Raw genomic sequence first — 9,018 nt, forward strand, 5'->3', positions numbered from 1 at the left:
ACTGGACCTTCCACCTGCACATCCAAATCAGCCAATAACTTTTTCAGCCATACTACCTCACATGATGCAATAGCAGCACCTCTATACTCAGCCTCTGTACTCGACAAAGCAATTGTATATTGCTTTTTGCTGCTCCAAGCAACTGCTGCACTACCAAGAGAGAACATGTATCCGCTGGTAGATCTTCTATCAAACATACTACCAGCCCAATCTGCATCTGTGTATCCAAACACCTGTACATCTGTACCTGCCTCATAGAAAAGTCCATAATGTAATGTGGACTTCACATATCTCAATATGTGTCTGACTGCATCCAAATGTGGACTTCACATATCTCAATATGTGTCTGACTGCATCCAAATGTGGCTTTCTAGGTACTTGCATAAACTGACTCACAAGACCAACAACGTAGCTCAAGTCTGGCCTTGTAATGGTCATGTAGATCAAACTCCCCACTATCCTCCTGAACATAGTAGGATCTTCTATCTCATCCCCAACATCGGCACTCAACTTTACATTCTTCTCCAATGGGACTGAACGTGGTTTGCATGTTGTCATACCATACTTGGACAATATATCCAAGCCATACTGTCTTTAGGACAGCCATATCCCATCATCACATCTGATCACCTCAATGCCAAGGAAGTATCTTAGCTCACCTAAATCATTCATCTCAAACTTCTTCTTCAAAGAATCCTTGACTTCAGCAATCCCACTATCATTATCACCTATAATAATCAAGTCATCCACATAGATGACTATGATGACCAAACCTGCATCTCCCTTTCTCACATAAAGTGAGTGCTCAGCATCAGAAACATAAAAGCCAATATTGACAAGATACTCTCTGATCTTGTCAGACCATGCTCTAGGCGCTTGCTTGAGCCCATAGAGCGCCTTCTTCAACCTACACACATACGTGGGATGCTCTAAATCTTCATAACCTACTGGTTGATCCATATACACTTCTTCCTACAAATCACCATGCAAGAAGGCATTCTTCACATCCATTTGCTGCAACCTCCAACCTTTGGCTGCTGCCAAAGCAATCACACATCTGACAGTTGCCATCCTAGCAACTGGACTGAAGATTTCACCATAATCTATGCCATATATCTAAGCATAGCCTTTTGCAACCAGCCTAGCTTTGTACCTACTAATAGAACCATCTGCATTGTGCTTAATCTTATAATCCATTTACATCCAATGGCTTTCTTGCCCTTCGGCAATGATACTAGATCCCAAGTCTTATTGGCCTCTAATGCAGCCATCTCCTCATCCATTGCTGCATCCCAATGAGCATGACCAACAGCCTCCTCAAAACATGTGGGCTCAACATCTCAACTAGTTTCACCATATAAGCATAATGGTGAGCTGCATAACCTTCAAAACCAAATCTTTTAACAGGGTATCTGACCCTACTAGATCTGCGTGCACTCTGAACTTACATGTGGCAGGGTTATAATAGCGATACCCTTTGTGCTTTAAAGAGTATCCAATAAAGACACACTTTTCAGCCTTTGGATCCAGTTTCTTTCGCAACTCATCTCGCACATGAACATACACAATGCAGCCAAACACTTTCAAGTGTGATACATCAAGCTTCTTGCCAATAAAGCATTCTTCAGGAGTCATACCATGAACTACAGCTGTGGGGGTTCTGTTCATAATATAAACGGCAGTATGAATAGCCTCAGGCCAGAAATGCTTAGGCATATTCTTTTTAACCATCAAGACGCGTGCAACTTCTGCAATATGCCTGTTTTTCCTTCCTGCAACCCCATTTTGCTGTGGAGTATACCTGCATGTGAACTGTCTTTTTATCCCATGAGACCTCAGAAAATCACTGAACTCATTTGAGAGGTACTCTCCCCCTCCATCTGACCTCAAGCACTTTACTTTCAAGCATGTTTCTCTTTCAACTGCAACCTTGAAAGTTTTAAAGTGCTCAAACGCTTCACTCTTTTCCTTCATAAAATATACCCACAGCTTTCTAGAACAATCATCAATAAATGTGACAAAGTATGAACTGTCTCCAAGAGATACATTTTGTGTAGGCCCCCAAATGTCTGTATGCACAACATCAAGGATATTTCTGCTTATATCTCTGTCATGTGAAAAGGGCTGTCTTGCTTGCTTACCAAACTGACATGCTTTGCATACCTTATGAAATTCTACAACTCTAAATGTAGGCAAACCTGTAACCAACCCTTTGGACTGCATTAATTTCAGCCTTTGTATATTTACATGTCCAATGCGTTTGTGCCAAATTTCAATATCTACTACAACACCTTTTCCTTTAGCATACATAGCAGCATTCATAATAGGAATTCCAGCATCTAGAGTAAACATGCATCCAACTCTACTTCCCTTTACTACCAACCTGCACTTGTCATTGAAGTCTTCTACAAAGCATCCCTTTGCATTAAATCTGACTTGCAGCCCTTGCTCTAACTGACACCAAGTTCTTTGTAATAGATGGCACATGTAATACATCTGAAAGACTCTTTGTCTTACCATCATGCAAGGACAAGGGAACTTTTTCAATGTGTGAAATTGGGTGGCATGAGTCATCACCCGTATGCACATAACCTGCATTCTGCAAATCCTGCATATCTCCAAACCATTCTGCATGGCTGGTCATATGATTAGATGCACCTGAATCAACATACCAAACATCGTCATGCGTTCCCTTTCCTGTAATAGCATTCAGCATATGCTGCATAACAAATAGACATTCATTTTTGTCTTCATTCTAGCGTGAAGACGATGCATAGTTTCTTTGCTGCAACTTACCACTGCGAATATCATCTTTCTTAGCATAACATTGGGCTACAATATGACCTGTTTTTCCACAGTAGTGACACACAATACCAGAGTTGTTAGATACTCTGTTCTGCCATCCACCTCTTCCTCTAAAGCTCCCCCTGCCTCTAAAGTTACCACGACCTCTTGAAACCTGCATATCGCCAAATTGCTGATTCAATCTATTTTGCTGGTTGTCACTACCACGTCTTGTACCATGGCCTCTTGAAGAGAACCTGCCATGTCCCCTTCATGAACTGGAGTAGAAAGCCTGGACCTGTTCACTACTTCTTTCAGATGTCTCACTTTGCATGTTGATTTCTTCAGTGATCATTAGAGAGACCAACTCGTCGAAATCTGGGAATGGCTTTCTAACGTATACGGAAGTTACAAAAGACTTCCAAGCCTTTTCATTGTTAAGTCCACCCAAGGTTGACGACACCAAATCATCATCATTGGGCATTGCATCAATCGCTGCCAATGCATCTGCAATGCTCCTTACCTTCAATGCATACTCATTGATAGACATCTTCCCTTTCTTCAATGTATTCAACTCTTGCTTGAGTTGAATCTTTCATGTCTTTGTATTTACAGAAAACATACTTTCAAGTATGGTCCAAGTTGCATATGCATTCTTTGCATTTCTAATGTGTCCCAACATATTATTGTCAATTACTGCAGACAACCAATACATGACCTTCTTGTCTTTTGCATTCCATTCCTTTCGTGCCTTTGTCTCTTCTACAGTTGGAGGATCACTCACCTCTGGCTTCTTTTCTTCACCTGAAACAAACTCGTAGAGGCCTTTTCTAATAAGGAAGTTCATGACACGGAACTTCCATGAAGGGTAGTTGTTCTTGTCGAGCTTTTGAATGATGGGGCTTCCACTGTTCTCTGCCATTATCACAAAATTAATACCAAGAGCAAGCAAATCTTCTGCAACCTTCGACCTGTAGTGCACAGCAATACACCAAATAGCCTTTTTCACTATCTGCTCAACAATACATGCAATCTACAACCTGTTTGCAAATAAACCTTGTGTTTACTCACTGGTAAATACCTTTGAACTTACAGATCTAAAATCTATAACCTACGCATCCACTTTCGGTCAATATACTCGAAGTCACAGCGTACCCTGAAACTGTTGTCCGCAACCTTGTGGCTATAAAACGGACCGTGAAATGGCCTCAGATGCCCAAAATAACTACGCTCTTTGCGCACACCAAATCTCACTACAATCTGATATTTTTGCTCTGCCCTGCTTTCAGTGCCTCCACAGGCACTATCCAGGAGAAAGAGTGGAAGGATGGGAGAGCTTCTTACCCGTGGCTTGCTTGCTCGAACCTTGCTTCTTCTCCATTGCTTCAGCCTTCAAAATCAGCCTCTCTCAGTGGTGCGGCTTTGATACCATGTCAAGAATCGCATGTTGGGGGGACTTGCTCAAGATGCTGTGCCGATCACACACAGAATGCACAAGGAGAAGCTCACTCAAGAGACAAGAAGAGAGATGGAGGCCAAAACGTTTTCTTGTTGGTTTCTTCTTCTTCTTCCACACTCTTTACAATGTACACAAAGAATAGATAAGATGTAACATAAAGGAAAGTGGCCTACTAAGTCAAACAATGCATAATCGACTACACTAGTACTGACGCTATAACTATGCCAGCCTGTAAATAGGTGTAACAACCTGAATATCATAAGTAATGAGTTAGTGGCCATGTGTGAGTCATAATGACTACCAATGTGCTAAGTGTACACGTGTGGACCCATCTAACCAGGCGGTCCATCATCAATGTCCGCATGTGTTGAGCTTGTCATCTCAACAGCTTCTCCATTCCTACAACTGTGGTATGCCTTACTAATCCAATGGGAGAAAAAAGGCCGCTGAATCATGACTAATGCTACTGAGAAAAAAGGAGGGCAATCAAAACAATTGAGCGCGACCCTACATACATGGCACCTCTTTCATTCAGAGTTTTGGCCATTACACATAACCTACACTTAGATGATCGGGCATTGGCACATCTGTACATTGACAAGTTCCTCACAGAGGAGGATTTGCACACTGCTAGTCACCTCAACTTGGGGGACATCTTTCATGACGTCTTAACTTACATCACTCAAGCTTCCCTGCAGCCATGCGAACTTGATCGCCATGCCTAGTTTGAATACAACCCTAACCTGTATACTTGGCTTATGGCCAAGTAGCTCACCCCACACGGCCCATGCGAGTCTTCCCTCCTCCCTGTGCCACTTAGAAAAGCAGGGGGAAGAGCCTGTGACAACCAAGGGACTAACCAAGTGATGTAGCAAGAAGTGTAAAGGCTAACAGTGCTCTACTAAATTCAAATAGGAAAGAAAGCAAGGAGGAAGTAGATGTTGCTTGTTAATTATTTCTAAAAAGTTTCATCTCCTTAAATTTGCCTGGTAAACTAGCGCACACATTTTTTCTTGGGATATGCTAGGAATGAATCAAATAGTAACTCTAACGTTGACTTGGGTAATGACAGGCACCTACCATGGTAGGACAGGGTAGACTTCCATTTACGGAAGCAGAGATGACAAAATATGGAATCAGCATCGAAATGTGGGGATTCAGCCAATTCACTTTCAAGCATACCATGAACCTGGATGAGGCCATCTCGGAGGAGTCGGCCATAAGAGAGCTGGTGGACAAATGCAGCCTCCAAAAGTACATAGAGAAAGTTGGGCAGGCTATAGACTACAGCATGTGCCCAGATTTCTTAAGAAATTTCAATGAAGGACGAAGCTATAGCACGGTGACGGTAAGGGCAAGTAATCAAGAAAGATGGGTACAGGTGCCCCTTAACACAGCCCTATCGAAAGAGTCCTGGGACTCATACCCAAAAAAGAAAGACACCCAAAAAGGGATGTGTACGCCATGCTGGGAGTCAAAAAAGAAGATGTGGACACGGTCGATGGAATTAGTCTAGCCGACATTCCAGACCGGGCGACAAGAATGCAGGCTAAGATGATCCATTCTCTCTTCTCCAACCACAGGTACAATGCACTCATGAATAGAATTAGAGTGCCACTAGTGGAAAGTATTGCGGCAGGAGTCCCAGAGGAGGTGGACTAGAACGGTTTTGTCCAGAAGACTATAAAGAGTTCAGTCTCCCTTCTAGCTCTAGCCGCAACACCAGTCGGTGGGGAATCCTCAGCCTCCACCGTGCAATCCATGAGGAAAAAAACCTGCCATCAAGGCCTCTACGATCAAGTACGAAGGTATCCTTACAGCAATCATTGACGAGGCTATCAAGGGTGCCAATGTGGAGGGAGAGCATATTAAGCACCAAGGCTCACCATGTCGAGAGGAGGAAGGCTCGAGCGAAAGGACGGCTAGTGATGAAGGAGAGTCTGAAGTACCACCCCCGAGAAAGGCCAGGCCTCAAAAGCAAATGGACGGCAAAGGCCAAAAGAAGGGAAAGACACTAAGCAAAGGGGAGCGGGTCGAGGTGAAGAGGGCTCAAAAAGAATCATGTAGGTTGGAAGAACAAATGCAGAAAGAGGAGGAGGAAGAACTCGCAAGAGTTAAAGAGGAGTCAAAAAAGGTAGAAGAGTAATGGCAAAGAAGGGCGGAAGAGGAAGCCCATGAGCTGAGCATGAAGGAACTGGCCGAGTTGGCTGAGGCCACTCGCAGGTCTGTTGAAGAAACTCACAGAACAGGAGAAATCAACCCCTATGATCCTCACCATGAGGCCAAAGCGAGTGGTAGCGGGAGAGCAGCCCCGATGATCACAGGCAAGCGAAAGTCACTGTTACACCCCCTGCCTCCCTCCTTTCGTGCCGACGCCAACAGACACCCCAAACGCCCCACAACCCACGCCTTCTTTGGACACGGCCCAACCGATGAGCATGATGCAGATGCTCGTCAGTAAGGTGGCAGAGATTGTCCCAGAATCTGGAGTGAAAAGACATGCCATCACTGATGCTGAATCCAAGAAAGACCCTAAATGGCAAAAACTCAGCGCATCAACCACCATAGCTCCTATCCCCCTTTCAGGTGCAAACTACGAAGCCCACGTGGCCGAGCTCCTAGTACAGCTAGAGGCGGCAAAGGAGGAAAATAAGGTGGCCCTACTAGAGCTAGAAAAGGAAAGGAAAACCTCGGCAACTCTGAAGCTCGAAGTTTTAAAGCAAGAGACTAACCGGCAAAGGGAGCTCAAGGCATTACAAGATCAGCTAGAGGCAAAAAAGAAGGAGGTCCAGGACAATGAAAACCACCTAAGATAGAGGCTGGAGGATGAAAAAAAAAACCTGGTGGCTGAGCAACAGAGCTTAAAGTTGCTAAAGCAACAGTATGCTGACCTAAAGCAAAGAACAGCCAGACTAGAGAGGTATGGACTATTGGCAACTCAAGAAGGTGAACCGAGCGAGGGGCAGGGGGATGCCATGGCAAAGCTTCAGTATGAGCGCGAGGAACAAAATAGGCCAGAGAGAGAGATAGAATTCCTAGCACAGGACCAGCCCACAACCCCCGCAACGGAAGCGCAAGAACAACAATAGGAGGTACAACGGCTGAAAGGTGCATTGGAAGTTGCCAAAGAAGACACAGAGGCCCTCATGACCATGGCCTTCATGCAACGAAGACTGCACCTTGCAGAGATCCAGAGCCACAAGCAGCTAGCACAGGAAAGATCAGAACGAATCGATTGTCAAGATTGTGGGAAAGAAGGAAGGAGTCTCACTTGTAGCTTTCTTGCTTGCACAATGGGGGAATACACACAAGGGTGGAGGCTGAAAATAGTTTTCCTCTTCTTAGTTGTGTAAGCCAAAAAGAACTCTAGTACATAGAAATAGAAGAACCCTATATATGGGTCTCAAACCAAACTCAACTAACTAAGGTGGCATACTAACTGAGCCACGAACTAGAGTAGATAAGGATAGCTGTCATCTAGCTATTATTCATGGGCGGTGTACCAACCGCATCTGCAATTGACAAGTCGGTGACATAAATGCACAACGGTCACCCTGACATATCACGAGTGGAGCTCGATATCTCAACACTCCCCCTCAAGCTCAATCACAATTCTTGCACACCAAGCAGGTCTCTGAACTTGCGCAGCTTCTCTGCGCCCAATGCCTTCGTGAATATGTCAGCTACCTGATCCTCTGTGCTGACATAAACTAGATCAATAAGACCTAGTAAAACCCTCTCCTGCACATAGTGATAATGCACCTCAATGTGCTTTGTTCTAGCATGATAGACTGGGTTATTTGCCAAGTGTATACTACTCATGTTGTCACAATAAATGACAATATCATAAAGTAGCTTATGCAACCAAGCTACCTCACATGCAGACATTGCTGCACCCCTGTACTCAGCCTCTGTGCTCGACAAGGCAACTATAGGTTGTTTCTTGCTGCTCCAAGTGACAGCAGCACTCCCAAAAGAGAACACATATCCACTGGTAGATTGTTTATCAGAAATACTACCAGCCCAATCAACATCAGTGTATCCATGCAACTATATCTGAAACCCAGTCTCATAAAATAGTCCATACTGCAATGTGGACTTCACATATCTGAGTATGCGTCTAGCCGCATCCAAATGTGGTTTCCTTGGAGCCTACATAAACTGACTTACCAATCGAACAGCATAGCTCAAATATGGCATGGTAATAGTCATATAAATCAAACTTCCTACTATGCGTCTGTACATAGTAGGGTCTTCGAGAAGCTCACCTGCATCTCCGCTCAACTTCACATTCTACTCCAAAGGAACTGAAATAGGCTTACAGCCTATCATCCCATATTTGGATAGCATGTCCAATCCATACTGCCTCTGCAAGAGCCATATCCCACTTGGTGATCTAATCACCTCAATGCCCAAGAAATAACGCAGCTCTCCCAAATCCTTCATCTCAAACTTTTGCTTCAATAGCTTTTTTACATGAATGATATCTTCATCACTATCACCTGTGATAATAAAATCATCAACATAAATGGCAAGCAGCATAATACCTTTCTCTGTTTTTCTCACATAAAGTGAGAAATCTACCTTGGAAATTTGAAAGCCAATAGTGACAAGATACTGTCCTATCTTGTCAGACCATGCTCTAGGTGCTTGCTTCAAGCCATACAAGGCTTTCTTCAACCAGCAAACAAACTCAGGATGAACAACATACACATAACCTGGTGGCTGCTCCATATAGACCTCTTCTTGCAAATCACCATGCAAAAAGGCATTCT

Source organism: Lygodium microphyllum, chromosome 1, assembly GCF_053477565.2.
Source record: "Lygodium microphyllum isolate KBCC chromosome 1, Lygodium_microphyllum_v1.1.10, whole genome shotgun sequence".
Taxonomy (NCBI): domain Eukaryota; kingdom Viridiplantae; phylum Streptophyta; class Polypodiopsida; order Schizaeales; family Lygodiaceae; genus Lygodium; species Lygodium microphyllum.